This window comes from Anas platyrhynchos, chromosome 9, assembly GCF_047663525.1.
Source record: "Anas platyrhynchos isolate ZD024472 breed Pekin duck chromosome 9, IASCAAS_PekinDuck_T2T, whole genome shotgun sequence".
Classification (NCBI taxonomy): domain Eukaryota; kingdom Metazoa; phylum Chordata; class Aves; order Anseriformes; family Anatidae; genus Anas; species Anas platyrhynchos.
The window spans coordinates 2,571,807-2,594,716 of record NC_092595.1 but is presented as its reverse complement, the minus strand read 5'-3'; the positions used below and the strand labels follow the sequence as shown (position 1 = coordinate 2,594,716).

At 40.1% G+C, this 22,910-nt stretch overlaps 1 long non-coding RNA gene across 1 annotated transcript in view; it reads right to left on the bottom strand.

The window, feature by feature from the left end:
• Positions 1-22,910, bottom strand: part of LOC106020251 (uncharacterized) — a 79,920-nt gene that overhangs the window by 5,570 nt on the left and 51,440 nt on the right. Inside the window, exons 2-3 of the long non-coding RNA XR_002406619.4 lie at positions 4,168-4,273; positions 3,680-3,733 (exon numbers count right to left, since the gene is read on the bottom strand). This is a non-coding gene — a long non-coding RNA (uncharacterized lncRNA). The remainder of the gene's footprint in view (positions 1-3,679; positions 3,734-4,167; positions 4,274-22,910) is intronic.

The window sequence follows — 22,910 nt, the reverse complement described above, 5'->3', positions numbered from 1 at the left end:
TGATTTCACCCTCTTTGCACTTCAAAGTCTCAGCTTTCCCATCCAGCTTTTCAGAGTGTGCATCCTATTGTGCTCTTAACACCTTTCATCCCTTTCAAATCACACCGTGGTATCTCACAGAGCTATAAAAGCACCAGCCTGTGACCAGCGGGGATCCACCAGCCAACTGGAAGCTCGGGCTAGCTCCAAGCTAACATCAAGCAAACATCCTGCTCGGCTCGCTGCAGCATCGCGTGGGGCCATCCAAACAGCTCCCAGCAGCACGTTCCCACTACAGAGCTGCACCTTCAGAATATTCTTTGTTTTGAAGAAAGAAGGAAAGAAAGGAAATAAGAGAAGAAAACTTTTTAAGATTGACTTCTTGCTCTCACTGCTGGCAAAAGAAGCGTTTGCACGTACTGCTCAATTCATGCAAACAAAAGCTTTTACCACATCCTCCATCTTCCCACATTGAAAGGCAGGATAATTGAAAAAGGCCTTTTGGCACTGGCACCTAGACCAGAAGTGCTATTTCCAGGAGACAGGCTTATAGCTTGCTGTGAGCAGAAGAGTGTGGCCCCCACATAACCCCAAAGAGAAGACCAGGCACCTCCCAAAGAGCAGAAGTGCACAGAATACTCAAACAAATGTGTCTGAGCTCCTACAATGAATGTATTTAAATCTACACCAGACCAACCATCACAGAGTTTGTAATTTCTTTTTCATGTCTCTTAATTAAAATTTGTCAGAAACTTCGGGATGCTTTTCAGAAGCGCCCAGCGCTCCCTATCTCCTGTTGTGAGTCATAATGTCCAGCTTCTCAAAGGGGTTTGAACATCGTGCTTTTTTTTTTTAAAGAAAGGTTTAATTTTGAGCATAGATCCATGAAGTACACACGGATCTCATCATCACCCCAACAGATTTCACAACACTCATCTTAGACCATGAATGTCATGAACAAATTTTGGTATTCAGAAAAGCAAACTTATGGAGAAAGGAGCTGTGAAAAGCTTCAGTGGAAAATGCTGCACACAGATCCCATCCCTGCCTAGGAGCAAGGAGCCTTATTTCTGCCCCGACGCCCATGCTTGGGTCATGAGGAGGTTTTGAACCTTTCTGTTGAAGTTGTCCTATGAATCTCAAATCTTCCTTGGATGAAAATTAACTTTCCAGTTGAGACAGGCTTTTTGTCCCTGCATCCCAAAGTTTTCATTGTTTTATAATAAGGAAACAGCATTTTAAGATAAGAGCCCAGTGACTCACAGAGTGGGATCTAAATGTTCCCACAGCCACCCGACAAGGTCATTCTCAAAACTTCAGCCTCAGAAAATAATAAAATATTCTTTCAAAGTAGAAATGTTCCTACAGGAGGATAATCCAGCATCCCTCCTTCATGCCTCCAGCATAACCTGATCCTCAAGTAGATTAATTAGGGAAAAGAGCTGAACCCATCTCTCCTGCTTCTGTATATATTAAGGCACTGAACTATTTCAGAGGGTTGCATGGACCTCACTGAGGAGCTTGCTTCAGGAGCCCATGAGTCGCTCCCTGCATTAACAGGAATTAACTGCAGAAGGAAAAATGGATCCCATTCACCAATTTGACCCAGTCCCTAGCAGTTTGGTGGGAAGTCTCAGATATGTCAGTTTAGGTTGTCTTTGACATCTCCACTGTGCTGACAGCGGAACTGGGCTGAACCAAACTCTTCAAAGTCATTTCAAGCAGCCCACAGCTTTTGGGCACTAATGACCTCAGCTAGCAAGTTCCAATTTCCAACAGAATTGGACTCAAAAAAAATAGCTTCAAAGTAAACTGATAAAATGATGCTTTGTTCTACAGTTTTCAGATGCCATTAGGCACAGTACCATGAACATGGAGGGTGGCTTGATACCAATCTTTGCGTGGCCTCAGGTACTTAAAATTTCCCTTTCCCATTAATACAAAGATTGCACTGCTGAGGGGTCATTGTGCTTAACATTTCTTAATTGAAGGCTTTCTTGCTGTTTGCCATTTTTCAATGACTGCATCTACTAAATGCTTTGTAATCCCAGCTCATTTAGCAATCCAGCCAGCAGCAGCCTGCTCCTGGTCTTGCCTGTCCCAAAATCTGCTCTGGGCTCAGGCTGCCAGTGTTAATGCAGGGGAAGCAACTTCTGGTTACAGCACTCACGCCATCAGGCTGTAGAAATAAACAGCTGAAGTTACCCAGGTGCTTTTGGCAGAAACCAGTGTAAAGTAGGAAGAACTGGGGAAAGGAAAAGGAATGACTATATGGAGAGAATTAGGCACTATTATTTTAGAGAGGAAAAGAAGCAATAATAAATGGGAGGAGGTTAAAAAAAAAAAAAAAAAAAAAAAAAAGGAAAGAAAGAGAGAGAGAAGTAAAAAGTAAAAGCAGGTACCATGAACAAAAGAAAGAAAGTAATTATCCAAAACTGTAAAGCATGAACGTCAGGTGTGCCCCCCTGTCCCTGACTTGAGTCAGGCATTCCTGATTCCTGAAAAACAAATCCCCCATTTCCTTCTGAAACAAACTAAACCGCCAACAACAGATTTGGATCTTTTTACTGATCTCCCATGAGAAAATCACTGGCTACCTCTTCACAACCATCCCTTTTGGCTTCCAAGGCCATGGTCATGGACTATTTCACATCATCCAGCTCTAGCTAGGACAACTGGCTCTAATCATCCACCCCAAACATCAAAGTGCCTACAAACAGCCTTCTGCTGGCCCTTCATATGAAATGCATTTCCTACGTTGGACAGAAGGGAAACAGCATTATAGCTGTCTCAGAGTTTTGGCCTGCTCTTTTGCTTGTAATCCTTTATTTTGCACACATACACACGCAAACTAAAGTAGTGGTCAAGCCATAGATATCAATATCTTCCTGGGGTCTTGTACTGTCAGCAAAATAATGAATGGCTTCCCCCTATACCCAGATGATGGTGACGTACAGGTACTTTGTCCTCTTTAAGCCATATTTTAGTAGCTTTCTCACATGTGCATCCTGCTGATGAAATTTTCAGTCATTAACCTGGATGGCATTACACAGCACTGATATGTTTTTCAATGTAACTTAAAGATTAAGATGCACAAAACATCTCTTCTGGAGCAGAAAGAAGTCACCCACTGTGTTGGAAGCTCTTTTTCAGTATTGCAGACCAAGTGACAGGATTGGTTTGTTTTTCTCTCCTGCTAGAATGCTTAGAGGCAACCAAAACCAAAAGAAGTAGCTCATGGCATGAATCAAACTTAATTGCTTTCTACATTTTATAGAAGCAAGGAAAAAAAGCCTTGACCCTACCAAAGAAACTGGCAGGAAAATATAATGTCTCCTTAGAGCAATTTGACCTTCAAGCACTCCCTTCCTAGCAACTTTCTCTAATCCCAGACAGATACACTTATCAATCATAGTGGGTGAAAGAAAATGAATCTGTCAAAACAGTGACATTGCTAAAACTATAGCCAGCAGTGTCATTTGTTAATTTGCCCAGCGTCTCTCATTTTCAGTTTTTGAGGATTTATCAAAACTATGTTTGATCCAAAAGACAAAGTATTTAACTCTTGCCCGAAAGCCTCTGTTTTTCTAATACGGACTCCTGCTGGAATTTATTCTGGCTCAGGAACCTGGGGCTCCTCTGCAAGAGGCTTGCCAGGGGCTCCCCACACATCCTGAGAATTTCAGGGACTTGGACTTACCTGTCCACAAAAGCAAGGCCAATATGTCATTCTGAGCAGGCTGGGTCTCTTCAGCTATCAGAACAGGAGAAAAACATATTTTTTTTTTTTACTTAAGCCTATTTAAAGTATTGTTTTTAATTGTTCCCCCTTGTCTGTACTATTTAGCTCTATTTAAGTAACATTCTTATTGAATTTAAAGCAAGTCAGCAGTGAAAAACAGATTCTGCTATCAACAAAACACTTCCCTACAGTTGGTTGCTCATGGTGATTTTTTTTCCCTAGTCTGAGCATCGTAAAACTCTAAACCAGTGAGATATCCCAGCAATAGCAGGCAGAAACCTCCTGTTCCAGTCAGGACAACCTCCACTCCAGTCTGCTTTTAGGTGGGTGCACAGCTTCCACTAGGCAAATTGTGGTGTATTGCATGCAGACATCTGAGGCTGCCGTCTGATATTCAGCTGGAATGAAATGTTTCTGTTGATGGTAACTAGAAGCACAATACTTACAGAAATTAGTCTCTAGACTTCCACTCCTTGAAGAGAAATTAATACATTATTCAGAGGGCGAAGCTCAGCCTTGGCTACATCAGTCAGAACCGTAGTGCAAGAGAAACTGGGAGGCAGAAAAAAACATTTAAGGTTTTATTACTCCATTTAGAATGAAAAATGCAAAATCTAAATAAAATATGAATCCACCGGAAAAATAAAAATAAAGAACAACCCCCTCCTGCCACTGGCAGTTTTTGAAACAAATCTTTGAACTGTTCAATTTGTATTCACCTAGATCCGTTAGTTATAAGTAAGGTGCTGATGTCTTCACTCTTAAGGAAGTTATGAAATGTTAGTGGAAAAACAAAAAGCCTCTCTAATATAAGTCTCTCCCCTTTTTCTAAAATGAGGTTGTTTTCATTGCAAAATCCTTCAAGCAAAGAGAGACTTTCTTTTCCAGGTAGCATGGGAATCATTTACTTGCAAGGCAGGGCTAATTCCTGAGCAAAAAAAAAAAAAATGGACTAGAAACTTTCCACACAGAAATGATCATGTTTTAAAAAATAATAGTAATAATAAATATATTTGAATTCATATTTCATATGCCCAGATTTTAAAATTAAATCCACTTTAATGGGCAGTTACCTGGATATGAACGTATCTCATGTAAAACAGCCAAAATGCTCCCTGCAACGTGCCAGCGTGTTATGCAAGCTCCTGCAAGCTGGGGGCACCCAGCCAGTCCTTTCAGGCAGGTATCTACATCCCTACTTGCAAACAAACCTGATGGGCAGGAGGGAGCTGCACAGAGGAGGAGGAGGATGCACAGGGACCAGGGGTGAGTCCTGCTGCTGGTACAAGTTGTCGCCAGCACAGGAACTCCACGCTGCTCTCATCTGCTCAGTACCTACACAACAGGCGTGTGGACATACAAACCCGCCTAGGCTGCCAGTCCTGTATATTTGACAAGCATTGTCAAAAAAAATAAAACTCAAAAAATAAAAAAATAAAATTGGCAGCACTTAGAGTTGTCCAGAAGGAAACCAGAAGGAAAACACTGGTGTTGACAACATGGTTTATTGAGGAGCACTGTGCATTCAGCACACGCAGTTAATTCGATACAGCTGGCGTGACCCTGCACTCAAGACCACCTTATATTTTTGAAACAAGATGTGCAGCTCACTTTGAAGAAAAGTATGCTTAAGCAGCTGGGTAAAGATGGCCATAACTTGTGCTTCATCTGAATTTCATTTCTTTAATAGCACGCTCAGCACAACATTAGCAAAGTGGATCAGGGATCCTTGCTCAGTGTTATGCTACACATCCAATGTCACTGCAGGCTCTCAGCCTTGCATAAGAGCTAAATTTATGGTACATAAAATTAGGAAGTAAAGAAATGGGGTCAGCCACGTCTGATTTGCTTTTAAACAATTGCACTCTGGAGTGATTCAAATCCTCTCAGATTCATAGCATTTAGAATAATTGTATCATCATTTACAACCCCGCTCAGTGGCCACACGAATAGGAGACATTTTAAATCACACTGTGGTGACAGCACTGTTGGAGGGCCTGAGCCACGTGAGTGGCTTCCATCATGGCTTTATGGGACGTCTGTAGGCGTGGTGGTGTCTGAGGATCCCCACCTGCCGGGAGGGGGAAGGTTTGGCACCACCATGACACGGGGATGGCAGGTAGGTGGGCATGAGCTTGGCATGGACAGGAGGTATGGGCAGGTGATGGGAGAGAAGCAGCAGCATCGCCTCACCCTTCCTGCAGGTTGCCCTTACAATCAAAAGGTCACACTTATGGATCAAAATCCATTAAATTTGTGTCCACCTTGGCAAGCTCAAAGTATTTTCATTCCCTTTCCAATAGGAAATAGACATCTGTCTTGCTTAATTAATTAAGTCAATAACTAATATCAAGCTCTAAACATCCACCTGACCAGGAAGACAAACACTACAGAGCAGTGAAGACTTTCTGAATCAGAGCAGGAATTTAAGCAAGAGTCTCCCACACCCTGCCTAAGTACTATAACACCAGAGCACTGGGCTCTTCTGGGGTCTATGTCTTCCCTCCTTCCTCCAAGAAAACACATTCTGATTGTGAGAACCATTCCTGAGAGAAACTCCTGATATTAAAAAAATAGCATGAGTGGAATTGAACCATTCTGACTTTGTACAGAGGTCCTCTCATCGCATCCAGAAAGGATTTGTTCACATTATTTATATTTTCAAAATGGTTCAGCTTATTTTAATAAGAGAAAAGTATTTGGATTAAAACAGATAAATAGATAATCACAAATTATGCTGCAAGACACAGCCAACTAATAAAGGGAAGTTTCACTGTATTTTCTTAAGGTCCAAAGCAACAACGATAACAAAAAAAAAAAAAATCCCTTCTCTGTGATGTTTCCTGTAGCTAATGCAAGAATATTGCAATCTTTAAAAGCTTGTAAAAAGAATACCATGTAATACCCACAAAACTCCAGTAAACTATCCTTCTTTCCCTAAATGCATGTCCAAATCATTGGGTTCAAAACTTTACAAGCCAAACAGCCAACAGTGTTGTGAGCTGCTACCCAAAGTACCTGCAGACATACAAGGGATGGTCACTGGTCTCCTTTCTACTTGACCATATTTTCTTGGATTCACTTACTGTAAATGGTTTTGAGCAGACTCCCTAATGCATTCCAGAAGAGTTTCTTCTTTTACATAAAACATGAAATTGCCAAGCATAGAGGCCTGCACAGTTCACTGCAGCCAGCAGAAGCCATTGATTCTTGCATTTATTTTCTCTATATTTCAAATCTATTCCTCATGGTGCCTGTCACATAGGGTTGACATATGTCACAGGATGCCATTATACACTGTGACAATGCATAGACATCAAATGCCATCTAAAAGAATATTATATTTAAAATACTCCTGTGCACACTGGTTTGTTTTATTTGCTGTGGCCTCATAATTGCCAAAAGTCAACAGTCATTGAAACAATTCATCAGAGAATATAAAATTGCTGCTCTATTAAAGATAAGAAAAACTGAGCTAAGTTGAACATAACACCACTGGAATGATAAATCTGCACAGCTTGTTTTACACTTCAGTCTTTTTAATGCATAATTTATTTGTATTTATCTCCATTTATAAAAATGTAATTTTCTGTTGGGAAAGTAGCAGAACTACCTCAATGACAGAGCATGCTTTTGTGTCATGTAGTGCCCAGACCATGGGATGGGAGCCAAGATAAGCCCAGCTTTTGCCTTGATGCTGCCATTGCAGGCTGTGCCAGAGCAGGTTTAGCCAGCCTATGTCTCAAGGAACCCCATAATAAAATGGCTGAAATGCTACTTACTTGTAGTACTGTTCTACAACTCGGCCCACTCTCATGAGCTCAGATGTCCTCAAGCTGCAAAACTCCTGGCCATGGACCATGCAGGACCACGTACCTGCAGCACTGAGCTCACTGCATATTCCTTTGGGGCTGTGCAGTGACATAAATAAGAGGTGCTGCACCATCAGCAATTGAAATTCTTCACACAGAATTGGACTCAAGGATGCGTGACATGTTACAGAAAGAGAACGTGAAGCCTGAGAGAACCAAGAGAGAACAGATACTGACAACAGCAAGCACAGGTACACCAGTACAGCATGGGCTGCAGAGGGAAATTTCTTTCTTCCAGCTCTATCAAGCAATTATAAATGACTCCTGCTCTTTTGTGAAAAGAGAACTCGGGCTTTATGTACATGCAGGAATGATGTGGGATTAAATACAACAAAGTGATTTCCTGTAGTATCCAATACCACTAAGTACTAGCAAAACGTGCCAAATGAAAGCGAAAGGAGAAAAAAAGGCCAGCCTCTACTGAGACAAATTGCACAGCATGAAGCCCACAAATTTCAAACATGTCAGGATGTTTTCCAGAAAAATACAAAGAAATTCAATGAGAATTTCTTGCTCAGCAGATCCTGCATCCAGCAATCCTTCACCACGTCCACAGAGACGGTCAGCTCTCATATGGCCTTTTTGGCTTTTGCTCTGTATGCTATAAAAATGCATTTGCTTAACTGTTTTTAAGAGTGGTACTAAATATTACCATGTCAACTCAGAAATGTGCCTGTAGAATAACAGTATTGATGCCATTTGAAATAACTGTACTATCATGAATAAAGGTCTCTGAAACATCCTTACACTTCACGTTTCATAATACAGTATGGAAGTCCATACTCTAAAATGTCTCGGTAACAACATTTTTAGCAAAGAAACAAAACAAATAAAAATTGCTTAATCTTTGAACCATCTTTACAGGCTTAGTTAACGTAATCTGACATATATAGAGGTAGAAATACTTCCTAAGCCCTTAGTAATAGCAAGTATTACACTCCATCAGCTTCTGTTGTAGGAAGTAAGACTATGACACTTGAGTTACACTGAAACATGCTCCAGGGTAAAGGCTGCCTTCAGGCATCTTTAACTTGCATGACCGGCACTTACACAGCCAGTAAGCCAAACTGACACTGACCTTGACAAGATTATGGGGGCAGTCTTTACATAATGATCAGTAGGTCTTGCTCATCATTGACTTGTGGCTTAGTCATTTGGGGAGAAAGACAGAGCTCTACAGGTTTTACTTTGGCACATGTGCTTTGTGGCAGTGATGTCTGTTCCCAGTGCTATCCAAGTGGCCAGGTGAGGGTGGCACACCCAAAAGGACCATTAATCAAAATTACCCCTTTAAAGGTCATGGGTTGCTTTGTTGCACATGTGGACTGATAGCTCTATCATACTCAGCTGATGAGCTTGATGAAATTCTTGCTGACCTCACTTGTGTTTCAGAGATAAGAAATGACTGAAAACACATTGTGAAAGCCTTGGTGCTTCCAGCTCTGCTCTTCTGAGCCTAGCACTCTTCAATGTTTTTAAACACTTATCTTAAATGACTGCTGCAGGTTTTGACCAAAGTTTCCCCCTTCCCTTTTCAGGTACAATGAAGATAATACAATGCTTGGTACACAACCTATCTTAAATTCAGACTATTTTTTTCTTGATGGTGTGTTACATACCCACAAAACCATTTCCCCCCCATGCCAAGGACACAAGACTAGAAATTTGCTATGGTACAGGTACTCTGAAATGAGTTGGCTGGTCAGCAGTTTGCAGGTATTTTTCCACAAGTTTCACACACTTTTTATAGGTAATGTTTTATTTAAACATCACTTAATAAGACCACAAGTTTTTACCACCAGCTTCCATTAAAATGTTCCATTAATATCTAAAATGTCACACTAGATTAGTAAATTGTCTTAAATTCCTTAACGTCAATCATAAAGCTACCATATAGCTCGGAGCAATTATATAAGCTGAGCTTAATGAAATATATCTCAAATGTAATGAGGAAAGCTGTTCCATATGTGCACAAACGTATGCTGTTTACAGTGCAAATGCCAGATTAGCAAGTACTCCCACAAGTCACTACCCCCACACTGGCAGTACCCAAAGAGGATTTCAGTGGGTCGCACCTTTCTGAAATACAGAAATGACTCCAGAGAAATTCTCTTTAGCTGTACAAAATCCAAGTCTGTAGAGACATCACTTCACAAAAAATGTAATTGATTTAGCACAAAATAAGGTTAAATTCCTACTGGATTTTTTGATCATATATACCTACAGCAGTGTTCTGTAGCCTCCCTCATTTTCATACAGGGATCTTATAAATCCCACAAGTCTGCAGCATGCTGCTTGTCTTTCTCCCAGAACGATTCAGCCACATCAGCAGCAAGTTTCTAGACTTTTTCTCCTCAAAAAGAAAACTCTGAACTCTTCAGGGCAGAGGCTCCCTGTGACAGGTATCTCTGCTGGATGCAAGATGTTCTCTTGGCTTCCCATGACACTGCTGTGTCTGCTCAAGTAGACTCCTGCCATGAGACCCCAATGGTAAGCACAGTAATTCCTATGGTAAGCACCATGTAATTACTAAAACCCCATTTCCCATGATTCAAACCAGATATACTCAGCTGGCTGTAATATGCACTTTCTTACTCAGATTTAGAAAAGCAGTATTTCCCCAAGATGCTGATTTATTTGTTTTCTGTGGCATACCAACAATATTTACCCAAATATTTACTATCTCTGGTTCTAAAAAAAAGTTAATAGAAATTTAACCATATAATCATATACAATATTTAGCAGCTTTATGCCTTTGTTACAGTAGTTGTAATGACACTTAATTTTGGTAAGGATATTCATAAAACAAGTAGCCCTTTATTATTTTATTACCTCTAAGGTAGGAAGCAAGAATGACAGAAAAGCGTGAAAGATACATCTCAAAAATATAGTACACTTCCCAGAGACTACCAGCCCCTTTCCTCTCACTGCATGAAGAGTTTCTACTCAACCTTGTTGGAAAAAAAAAAAAAAAACCACCCTACATTGTCATTCTCAAATGCATCAATTATTTGATTGAATTATTCTAACAGCAGTTACTTAGGTCTCTGTGCTGCCACTCTAAGTCAACGGGAATCCTTTTATGAGATTCAATATACACTAAATGTGGCTTTTGCCCCTAAATGATCTAAGTGATTATTAACCATCAGAATATCATAACTGTCAGAGACAAAGAAGGACTGTAGAAGACACTGTATGAATGAAAGCAACATATTCCTTGGTTTTTGAATCCATTGTCTGCCTCTGAATGTCACGAATCCACATGACGTCCCTGACTCTTGGTCTTTGCATTTGAATAGCTAAAGAAAAAAAAAAAGTTGTGTAAACTCATCCGGCTCAGACAGCAGACAGCTCCGTATTGAGTATTCATCAGAGGAAAGTCGTGTGTGCTGTTTATTCCAGCATGTGTTTGGAATATATTGTGCTCCTGATAAACCAGTGACAGGACTACGTGGGTAACAAGTGCAAAGAAGCTGAAACTTCCTTCTTTTAGTCAAACAATTTTCCCTTCCTTTGTCTTCAAACACAGATATGCAACCTTGAGAAGGACAGCAATGTCCCAACACAATTACAGTTATCAACAGAGGCCAAGAGTCCTTCTTTAATGTAACACAAATTCAGATCTAAGATTAAACTGAAAAGTACAAATGCATTACAATAGTAATTCCTTTCCTGATGTCCCACTCAAACATTCCTTCTTATGGTGTTTTCTGCATTTCTCTGATACTCCCAGAATAGATTCCAGATGATAAAAATGGAAAAGGTCAAAAAAGGTGGAAAAAAAAAATAAGTTTTATTTTTCAGGGCTGGTTATTGAATATATTATTTTAGAAGGAAGGATCTAAAAAAGATATCTTTTTCTTTCTTTCATTTTCTATCCTTGCCTCTGAAGGCTTGGAGATCATTTGTTCATGTATGAAAACATAAATGAATCCATACGACCCCCTACATTCATCTGCATAAGTTACTGAGCTGTGAAGAGGGTTCTGTTTTCTGAATCAGGGCATGCCTTGCACTCCAAGGACACGTCTGTTTCTCCTCTCACTTTTCACCCTTAGAAACAGGGCAGTGTTTGGTCCACTAATATGTTGAGACCATTGTCTCTTCAGCTGATTCATCCTCTTTCTTCCTGTTTTCTAACACTTCTCACACACACTGCCTACTCTTTGGGGTAGAAAACCACTTTTTATCTTGCTCTTGAGCATAACCAAGCCAAGAGGTTATCTAGTCCATTCCCTGAACTCCAAGGCACTGGAGTAATCTAACTGATTATGATGTGACTATGCTATTTGCAATCTACATTATCAACCTCTTGGAGCCCAAAGTCTTACTGTTTCTCACATATTACCTGGCCCAAGTGCCTTGAGCAATGCCTGCTGGAGTCATCAGGCATCTATGTCCCACTAATTTAAAACAACACTACTTGCACTTTGAAAGACGTTAAAAGTTCAAGAATATGAGAAGAGAGAAATTTCTGCTTCATGCTTTACAGGATAAAGTATGGGAACCCCTCATTTACTCCACATGAAGCAGGTTTATTGACACAAGAAGTGTTACCACTGGACTCCAGTATGCCGGGCACCGCATCAGAGTTAAGGCTGACAGCAACAAGGACAAATATGACCCTTTTGATTTTCTAATCAAATGGAAAGTGATGTTAGCCTGGAATCTTAAATATCACATGTTATCAAGAACCCAGCAATACAACATAAGTTTAACTCTGCTAAGTGATATTACCAGCTCTCAGCATTTCTTCTCCTTGTAGATGGATGCGTTGTTAACACAGCTTAATGACAGACTTGGCACATGCAGTAAAACTGCCTCTACTTTATTGCTTTTCTTCCTTTGTATTTCAGCAGAGACAACAGTGACCTGGCATAATCACCTGGCCACTACTTTTCAGTTTATCTGACAATTAAAATTAGTCTCCTGAAGAGAAGGCATGAAGGAAATACGGGGAAAAAAGGCAATCATAACCAACAAAATTACCAAAATTGCAACTCATTCTGACCCAATATTATCCTCCCGTGTCTACCCAGTAATGATGTTTCACACTCTGCCTATGACTTCAGTTAATGAAGGAACATTTCTCATCTATTCTTCCTTACTAAGAATTACTGCTGAGGTAGGGTTGAGGAGTATTTGCACACAAGGGGCTTGATGTTTACTCACACAATGACCCAACCAGATTTCTGGGATTGTTTTGTAAGACAATTATGCTTTCAGACTGCTTGCAAATATAACCTCAAAGATGACACAAGGCTAGGACACAAGGAGCAAGCCCACCTTACATCACCTCCAGCAGTAAATCAAACACTGCTCCAGCAGACCTTCAGTTGTTCTCAAGAGGAAGAGGGGTTGCTTGTGACAGTTCTCCTGAGGGAGACAGTAACCCCAAAGATATTCTGCTGACTGGGAATCAGCTGAGAGGGCTTCCAGCTTAGGAGCAGAAAAGGCATTGGTGTGATGGGAAGAGTTTGCTGAGTTTTGGGAAAATGAAGACAAACTGCAGCAGCAGCACAGGAACAGTAGATGAGATGCAGCAGGGCAGAGCAATGCAGGTGGCAGGATATTTTAAGGAATTAGGACCCAGTCCTCAAAATGCACACACAAATACTTAGTTCCTACCATACAGAAAGGAACTGAAGGACCATTGGGATTGTGATTTTAGACATAGATCTGAATCAATCAGAGTTTAGGGAGGGAAGAGGGGTGCGTGTCATCATTGCTACAAAATGAACACAACAGGGATAGTCCCTGGTATCGATTGCATTGTGGCAGGCTTCAAGATTTTCAGACTCCTGATGAGCTAGAAAGAAGCTCCAAGTATTTGGAACCATTTTCCCATTCCAGTTTGCTTTCTTCTTCTGTCCCTGTCCACAGACCCTGAGAGCATCACCCACAGTTAGGACTTTGTGAACAATGTATCTGTAAGTGGCTTTCACAGTGCTATCTCTGCACGTGCTGGCTGCATCCCCAGCTCCAGAGCAAAAACCTCCACCCAGATTCAGAAAAGGTTGTCCATATCTGCAGGCTATTTAGTACCCATGCTGTGCAATTTCCTTCTTTTGCAATATAATGCTTAACAGAGAAAGGACAAAAAGCAAACAGCAGTAGCTGCCCACAAACTCCAGCCTACCACTGCCTGTTTCCAGAGCTCGCTCTGCTGTTTGCACAAAGCAACATCTTCCTACAAATCACCACTTCTGCTGCCTGAAAAGACCCCATTCTCCCCAAAGACAGAACTGGAGCAGCCCCCACGTACACCTCTGCCTACACACCCAGATGAGGACTCCAGCTTTAACAGGGAAAACACATTTAACTACAGATCATGTCAGTGTCAAACAGACTATAGAAGAAATCACTTAAATGGTTATCAGGGAAGCTCGATGCACTTTTTATCATTCTTATACTCTGCAGAAATGCCAGCCGCTCCAAATGGATTATACACAGCATATGCAACATATACATGGGGGAAGGGAGCATCATAAATTAAAATACATCTTCCACATCAGCACAAAAAGCGAGACTAGTTTTGTATTCGCTACAGACCTTTAAATTGCTGAGCAAGAATGCCATCTACAGGCCGATACGATAACTTTTTCCATCTAAATACATACCAGGAGTAGGAACACAAAGTGAGTACTCAGCATAGCATATGTTAATATGACTTTCATATGCTAATGGAAAGTTCATTAAAAATAAACAAATACAAAAGTAAAATACTCGGAACTCCTTTCAAACAAAATCAAAGACTACAGACCCTAATACTAAAATACTAAATCTTTCATAGAATAACCTAGAGAGGATCATTATCATTACAGCACTGTGTTCTGCATACATATTTTATGAAGAAACTTTTTGCACATACTTCAGAGGTTACCAGTGCATTACATTTTGTCTGCTGCTTGATTTAACCAAATGCAATGCCCTGAGGCATTTATTAAAATCAGAAAAGAGAAAAATGTTATTACTGTTAGCCTCAGACTGTAACACATACAAGGCTTTCCCAAAAAGGAACTGTCATGTTTTTCAGTCCTTCTTATGGGGCTTTGATACTGATACCAAAATAGTCAACAGAAATATTCCTAGCCTTTTGCCACTTTCACACAGAATTTCCGTACCGATGGCTTTAGACCTGGTAATATGTTAAATCAACTAAGTACCAGCACTATGGGATTTATGTCTTGAAGAGATCAGCCCTCATGGAAAGCAAACTGAAGACTATCTGCCCTATTTCTCAGTGGGCTACCTTTGGTTGATTTGGTTACCTTGGTTATAGATACATGAGAAAATATCAGGCTATTACGTCCACACCCTGCTGAACACCTTCCACTAGAGCAAATTCAAAGCTAAACCTTTCAAGGAGGAAATTATGCACTCTCTTCTCTGTCAGATCCATATAAAGTCCTGATTTTTCATACAGTTCAGAAGTGCTACAACAACAAGAACAGAAACTGGAGTCCCATCAGCAGACTGAATGAAAGCAGGTAAATCAGCAAATGCCCAGAATTTGCATATTTTAATGGTTGTTGTTATTGTTTGTTCTTACTAATTAAATAGAACCACCACAAACATCAAACTGACTTTTTCCCAATTCTTTACTGTTATACAGTTGCTTCACTGACACTCATACAACTCTAAACTCATTCAATTTGTCCAGTAGAAATTATACCAAGTTAAGCTGTCATTTAAAACTGTTTTTCTCCCTCCTCTTCCTGCCCCCACCTTCTCTCTCTTCCTTTCTCAAATCATTCCAAGCCAAATTGCTTCAAACTCATGGTTTTTTTTTTTTCCATTTTATTATTCAGTTTGCGCGCCTGTCAAACAAATGAATTCTCTTTGATTTGTTTTGGTTTTTTGAGTGTGTGGGTATATTAATTCTTTGAATTGCATGCGCTTTTGTTTGTTTAATTTTGTAAATAATGTTCTGCGATTACTCAGTGTTGTCATTTTGCAAATAAAACTAAATGGCAAACTTATTATTGGAGAATGATTTACATACTTTTACCCATAGGAACTGGACTTAATTAAAGATGGCAGACGTATTTTATTACGGGTGCAAAAGTTCTCCATTACTTTTACAAACACTACACATTTTTGTAAAACATGATGTATAACACAAACTACACCAAGAGGCACATTCTAGATTGAACCTAGCTATGTAAGACTCAGCAAAAATAATATCAAGAAACAGATTCTTCCTTTTCTGATTGTTCTGGAAAGTTTGTCTTCTAAATGAATATTTAGCACATGCAGTTTAACTGTTTGTCCTTTCACAACTTGACTGCAATCTCTGCATCTACTGATGAGAACTACCATCCAAGGACAAAAGAGAAACCAGATGAACAGCACTATATGGAAAACACAACCGAGTTCTTCTAAAGCAGCAGATTACAAAGAGACTTCTCAACCCATGTAAAAACTCACAGGTAAACGGGTAGGGCAAAGAGGAGATACCTCTTGTCTGATGGCGTTTTTGAGAGTGGCGTCAAGAATTCCAACTCCCCTGCCAAATTCCTCTCTCACCTCCAAGCCACACCTCCAGAAACCTGTACTCACTATCCAGATCCAGACTATTTTGTTTCCATGGAACTTAGCCACAAAATAGTTTCTCTAGATAAAGCATTAGTTTGTGCAGCCATTGACAAGGAGCTAAGGATGGCTGGTCTGTGTTGTCTCAGCAACACACAGGCTGATAAACCCCAGAACTTATTTCAGGAATTTAATGATACAAATTGGGTTGTTGGTCATAAGGCAGTTGTGATGTAGGAGACTACATCGCCTGTATTCCTGTTTTTCACATTTTCAAGGCTGAGGTGATGTCAGTGCAGGACATACGTCTCAAGATGTTCAATGGATAACTGTGGCCCACTGTTAGGTCAGGATAATATCATGAGAGTTCAGATGGCAGGCTTTGTCCTGCAAGTGGTTTATTTCCAGTCTTCTCTTCCCTACAACTTATGTTGTGAGTTCGGGAGCTTTTACTATCACACTTATCTGAAGTCAAGAGAACAGCAGTATTAATCTATGCGAGAAAAAAAAAAAAAAAACAACAAGGAACTTGCTGCAGTTGTAGTAGGTATCTCTTAACAGGAGTGTGATTATTAGGAGCTGGTGTGATCCCTTTGCTCCTCTCACAAATTCTGCCTCCATGCAGCCACCTCCTGGGCTAATCATCTGTTCAAACTCTCTCACCTATAGCTATGGTAGATATCCATAGTAGAAGTGCCCAAGCATTACCCATTTTGCAGGCTTCACAGTGCTCCCTAAGGGTGGCTGAATAATTTGTTTTGAATAATCTGCAAGAATAAATTTACCATTTTTTAATGTATAATTAAGCAAGGAATCATTCTACACTCTCCTAAACTTATTCTACTGACAAGTTTCTTCCGGGTGGTAAATGCAAGTTCTTATAGTTGCCAGCACTGTGCCTGCTTAAAAAGTTAATCCATTCCTCTTTGAAGGTTAAGAAAATGCTAAGGAAAACAAGATATGAAGGCTTAGGTAAAGTGGGAGGTTCCAAATCACTGGAGCTCTGCATATTACAGAGCCCTGCTACATCTGCAGCAGCAAAACACTGCCTGTGAATTTACATCAGAGGGAGCATCCTGACCTCCATCCACCTTCTCCAATGATCACAGTTCTGTCCTAAGTGGGAGATGTTTGCTGTGCTACTGTTTCCCGTTAACTCTTTGTGAAAGCAGATGTTCCATCTGCTCTTACAATAAGATACTGCCACAGCACTTGGATGAGGGGGAAAAGGACAAGGCAACAGTGGGCCAGGAACACTCCTGTGAGTAAAGATGTCAATGCAGAGATGACCAACCTATTTAAAATGACATAAAGCAAAGATCTAGGAGTGCCAGATCCATGACTCTCATATCCTACCTCTGTTACCTGCTCTGCAGCCCTTCGCCCTTTCCTTGCTGGCAGTAGGCACGCTCTCCATGCAGCCCTTGCTGCTTCCCAGCAGTGAGCAGCAACACATTGCACCAGCCAGTGCCACCAAGACAGTCCACTTCTCAAAAGCTTTGTACTTAAGACAAGCAAGAGCATCGGCATGCATTCATAAGCTCTGCCATCTGATCCAGTTTCCACTAACATTAACAGGGAAAAAACCATTCAATTTAAATGTTTGAATATAAATATAATTAATCTTCAGCTGTCCCTTTGGTTACTGAAGACTGGTTAGGTAGTTTCCTATGCATTAGATAATTTATATTTGTCTAAATATTGAATAAATCTGAAGAAAGAAGCTCAATATCCACTCAGGAACATTAACTCATAACAATTACAGGCTTCAAAAACAGAGGTCATGATGGAAGAGGTGAAATAAAGAGCTACATTTGTGTGGAGTTAAATGAACTCTTACTAGAGTCTCTCTGCTAGAACTCAATTCAATCTATTATCCCTCCTTTTTTGAAAATTTTTGAAAAGTCTATAATTTTTTTTAAATAACCCCCAAGTTAGAGCTTAAAACTAGCAAGATGCTCTCAGCTGCAGACTGATGATAACTATCATTTATTGCAAAATACACAAATTCTGAACACATCAAAAAGTACACAGCTATGAGGGTATATTTGTTTCCTTTGGGTATAAATTGTAGAAATCGTAGCTCTACTTCACACTGCTAAGTGTCTAATGACACATACTTCTTCACACACAATATTAGTATCATCAGACAGGAAGGAAAGGGCTGACTATGGCAAAGAAATTCAAGCTCCTAGTTCCCAAAGCAGGTTCTATACCCTGAAAAATGAAAAAAAAAATCCATTTCAAGAAAATGGATCAAAATACTCATCATACACATAAGAATGCACAAGGCACAAGGAAATATTTTAGTCTGAATTTCTCCTATGTTTATCACTGTATAACCATCTATAGGAGTCATTGCAACAAAATCTATGTTGTCCATGTGCATTTCTAAACTAATAAACAGTATGTTTTTTTGGTAGCAGTTAATTGCTAAATTTATTAGACCATAATAAAGCCACATGTAGAAATGACAAAGAGAGCTTTCCTGATGTGACTCCAAATTTATTTTATAACCAATTTTATTTTAGTTTATTTTTTTCCCCAGAAGTAACCTGCCATACTGTCAGCCAAGAGCTCAGCTTGACAAAGCATTTTTGTATCAACAGCTACTCTGGAAATACAAGGAAAGAAAAACTGCTTCCTAGGGAGCACAGTCCTGCAACTTATTCACCCGCATGGCTGAAATGTATTCAATTTAGAAATTGATTCTCCAGTCTTTTTGTCTCTATTTGTTTAGACATTTAGGCACTAGGTAGACTCACTCCCTGTAAACTCTAAGTCTATATGTATATAAACTATAAGTTAGATATGTATATGGAATAAGTTATTTTTCAAAGGCTGAACGAGAATATAATCTACTACAAAAATGGGTACTTCTGTTCGAAGTTGTAAATTATATCAATAAAACTTTGCAATCCAAAACCAGGCCTGAGCACAAGTTCACCTAGGGTTGTCTGCAGCTGCTGATGGTTATAGCAGCCATCAACTCCACAAAAAAGCAGTAATAGTTACTTTCAGATGTAGATTGAAGCCTACAAGGGAGATAGAGGCAGATGCAGATCTCCAGGGGCTGAACTGATTTGCCATTCCTGTTAGTTATAATTGAAAGGGACTAGCAGAACTGGGCTAATTGTTGCTCTCCTCCCAGCTATTACCATTTGTTTTACCTGCTATTATGGAGATTTAGAGAAACCTGCTCTCACCTAATAATCAAATTATCTATGCAAAACTACCCTAAATTATTTATTCTGATCTTCCCTTGGAAACTATTAGGAGAGAGCATTCTATTATTTGTTTTTATTCATTCTTTCACAAGCTTTAGTATTTTTTATTTACTTACCAATCAAGTTAGTAAAAAAAATTGTTGTTGCTTCCCATATTATTGTAATACATTGCAGATATGTATGCTAATAATAATTTTATTTCCTTAGTATCAGAATTAAAGGTGACTGAGAATACATAGCCACACACCAGTCCCTTTGTAGCCAGCACAGAACTTGAGGACTTAATTCCACTGTCAATAACACCAAGGACTTGGCTGAGTTGAATTATCTTTTCTTATGCAGCTGAGGTGCTTGAATCTGCCAAAGTGCTCTGGGTGCCCAGCTCCCATTCATTTCAGCATACAATGGTTTCCAAATCCCAGTTTGGACTGAACTACAGGAAGCTCTGAAAATCACTGGTCATACAAAGACTAGACCATCCTCTTAAATTCTGTTTGAAGAGCCCTCCCTTACGTTCATGAGAAAAAGACAGATGGCAAAGACACAAGTTGATGCAGCCAGTCACCTTGCTTTGGTAGAAGCACCCTGCCAGGAGGGAAAGGTGAGGAGACACCCCAAACATGACTTCTCTACCCTTTCTCAATGCTTTTTTTCCCCCCCCTACAGAAGAGGAGAAATCATCCCCAGCTTCAAATACAAAGGTAAGTAATGCCCCTTATACAAACTACGAAAGGGTAGGATACCTGGGGAAAAATGTAACTTCCTCTAAAATGAAAAAAAAAAAAAAAAAAAAAAAAAAAAAAAAAAAGTGAAAAGACTGGCCTTGTGCTCAGATTAAATGTCCCCTTGAATATGTGACTGGGAAAGCTTTTACTTTATTTCAGCGTGAGCCATTCTCCAGGAGCCATGCATTTCTTCAGCTTTGAACAGGGATTTGCTTTGATAATTTAGGATGGGATGGAACAAAGTAAGCTCTCACCTAGCTACAGCCTTCACCCACCTGTGTGTCTGGAAGTGTTCTTGTATAAAATTAATTGACATAACAATTTACTAGACCTGAGAGTACTTGTTCTTGTAGTGGGAATGTATATTTAGTGTCTGCTATTAATGAGTTCTTGGAAAATTTCCCATAAGATTTCTTCGGGCAGGGATACAAGATCCGCTATATCCATAAAACACAATAGCTTGCAGCTGTGTTAGCATGCTTAGAAGCACATTAATGACACTATATTATTAAGCAAGTTCAAAGAAAGAGCAAACCATTGCAAAATCCTTCCTAGGCCCAACCGGGTTTTTAGCCCCCTAACAGAAGGTTTTCTATCTACTGACTCACGGTGTTGTTCAAGGACTCCCTGAATCTCCCTACCCTTTCCCGCAGCCCTCCAGCACCAGAGCAGCCTGTTCAGGTTTCTTTACCTACAACTCTTCACTAATCCCCTCCTTCTGGAAATTTAATAAAAGCCCTCTGCAAGATGCCAAAGCAGGCATTGAGTGACATACTGGGCTGGAGGCACAGCACTTTAAAAGAGGTTTTAAAGGGAAGTCCGGACCCTCAGGCACAGCTGGAAGCTCCCACCAGGTACTGGAGACGGTGGTAGTCAGGGACCTCCAAGGGGTGCAACTTGCACTTCACTTTCCCTTCCCAGATGAGAGATTAGGTGTTGCCTAAGAGAACAAAGTTGCCTAAAGTCGCTGTTTAAATGCAATTGGTGCCTTTATCGTGAAAAGGCTATCCCTAGACTGAATATAATTTCACAATGAACTGTGTTGACTACTCTCATCACAGCTCACCTTAGTGATCTTATTAATGTTAAAAGAAAACATCCAGTTCCACAGTACAGACTGACACATACAAAGCTTGAACTGTAGTTCAGAACACAGCAACATTGCTTGAGTTTTCCACCAGAAATTCTTTTTTGAGGTAGCCCATTGTGCAAGCACCGCTACCACTCCAGTTTCACAGCTAAATCCCACAGGATCTGAAATCTCACCCAGTGTAGCCTATGCACTTCAGCACTGCCTGGGGAAAAACAAACAAACAAACACAGATTCGGCCCTGAAAACTGTCATGAAAGGGCTTCTGGAGCTGCTAGGCAGAACAAGAGGTAGCCAAATAGGAGAAGAAAGGCCACCAACAGGCACAGGCTGAACAGGACAGAAGAGCTTGGGGGAAAACGGGACAAAAGGAAAGGAAGTAGAAAGAGAAGAGGGCTTGGTGTGCCCTCTGGGGGCACCAATGAAAACAATTTGTGAAAGAAAAAAAAGTTTTTCTCTACAAGAAAGTGAATGGAGCTAGTCTAGGTGAGATGTAGAGTGGAATAACAGGCTATCCAGTAGCACCAGAAGTTCTGTAGTACTCCCCATAGAAGCGATCCCTTATCACAGGAAGGTTCATGAGTTTCAAACAGGAACATCACACACCAAGAAGTTTCAACTGAAGTGCGCACACCCTTGTTTTCACTGGAATTATCCAAACATGAAAGAGTCACGTCAAGTAATCAAGCAGGCTAATCCCCTGGAAATGACTATCCATAAAACTCTGTGTGAAGTGGGATGTCCCATCAGCTGCACTAGTGTCCGCAGTAAAAAAAAATATCCATTTTGCTTATAGTCAAAAAGAAGAAATTCAATGACAGATGGTCATCCTAAGTGCTATGAGTTGTCTCCATATATAATGAAAAATATATAAACCTTCTGTTGCGCAGTGCAGGAGAGAGGTTTGAACACCTGTTCCAAATTATTATGATACTATAAACATTCTTGGAAATTGGAAGGCCCTGTGTTTTAAGAAAGTGAGAAGTGCCATTGCCAGCTAAACTAAATTGAGTAGGCTTGGGTCCAGTAAGCAGTGAAAGAGAATTATGTGTATAGCCGCTGGCATACAGCTGATAAGAAAACTGAGTGGGCATAAAGTTTAAACCTAACACTGCAGAAATCCTGTCATTTTATGAAGTATATACATAAATTAGCTGTGCAAATGATATTTAATGTACTTCTAATGTTTTCTTTTCAGACTTGTCATCTCTGGAATCCCTCCACAGCAAAATGGATCATCTGAAATGTCCAAATTAAAAAAAAATATTAGGTAGGTTTGGCTAAAATTTTTAAAAAAGTTTTCATCCAATATCTAGCAAAAAGACTGACTGAATTTTAGTTCACTTTAAGGAACAGAAGTTGTTGCCATTTCATTGCTTCTTGCAAACCCATTCCAAAGATGGATCCAAGTTCACCTCAGTGTGCAATAAAGTTGTCAATATCTTTTGCTGATTCCTTCCAGAAAACATCTGCCTCCTTGAAGCTCTTATAAGGAAATGCTGACAAATTACTGAGGGGCAGCATATCCAATGATTAACCCAAAAGGTACACACCACTTGCAACAGGCTGTGACAAGATGTTGTCCCAATGCCTCTATGCACAGCGGGTCAGGCACCGGGAAACGCATGTTTCAGTTCCATCACACAGGTACACAACTGTTATTCAATGTGAATTGCTGTTTCTACATCATGAAGTAAGAAGTACTGGCATGTTTATTGAACAAATTAAAAAGGAGAATCT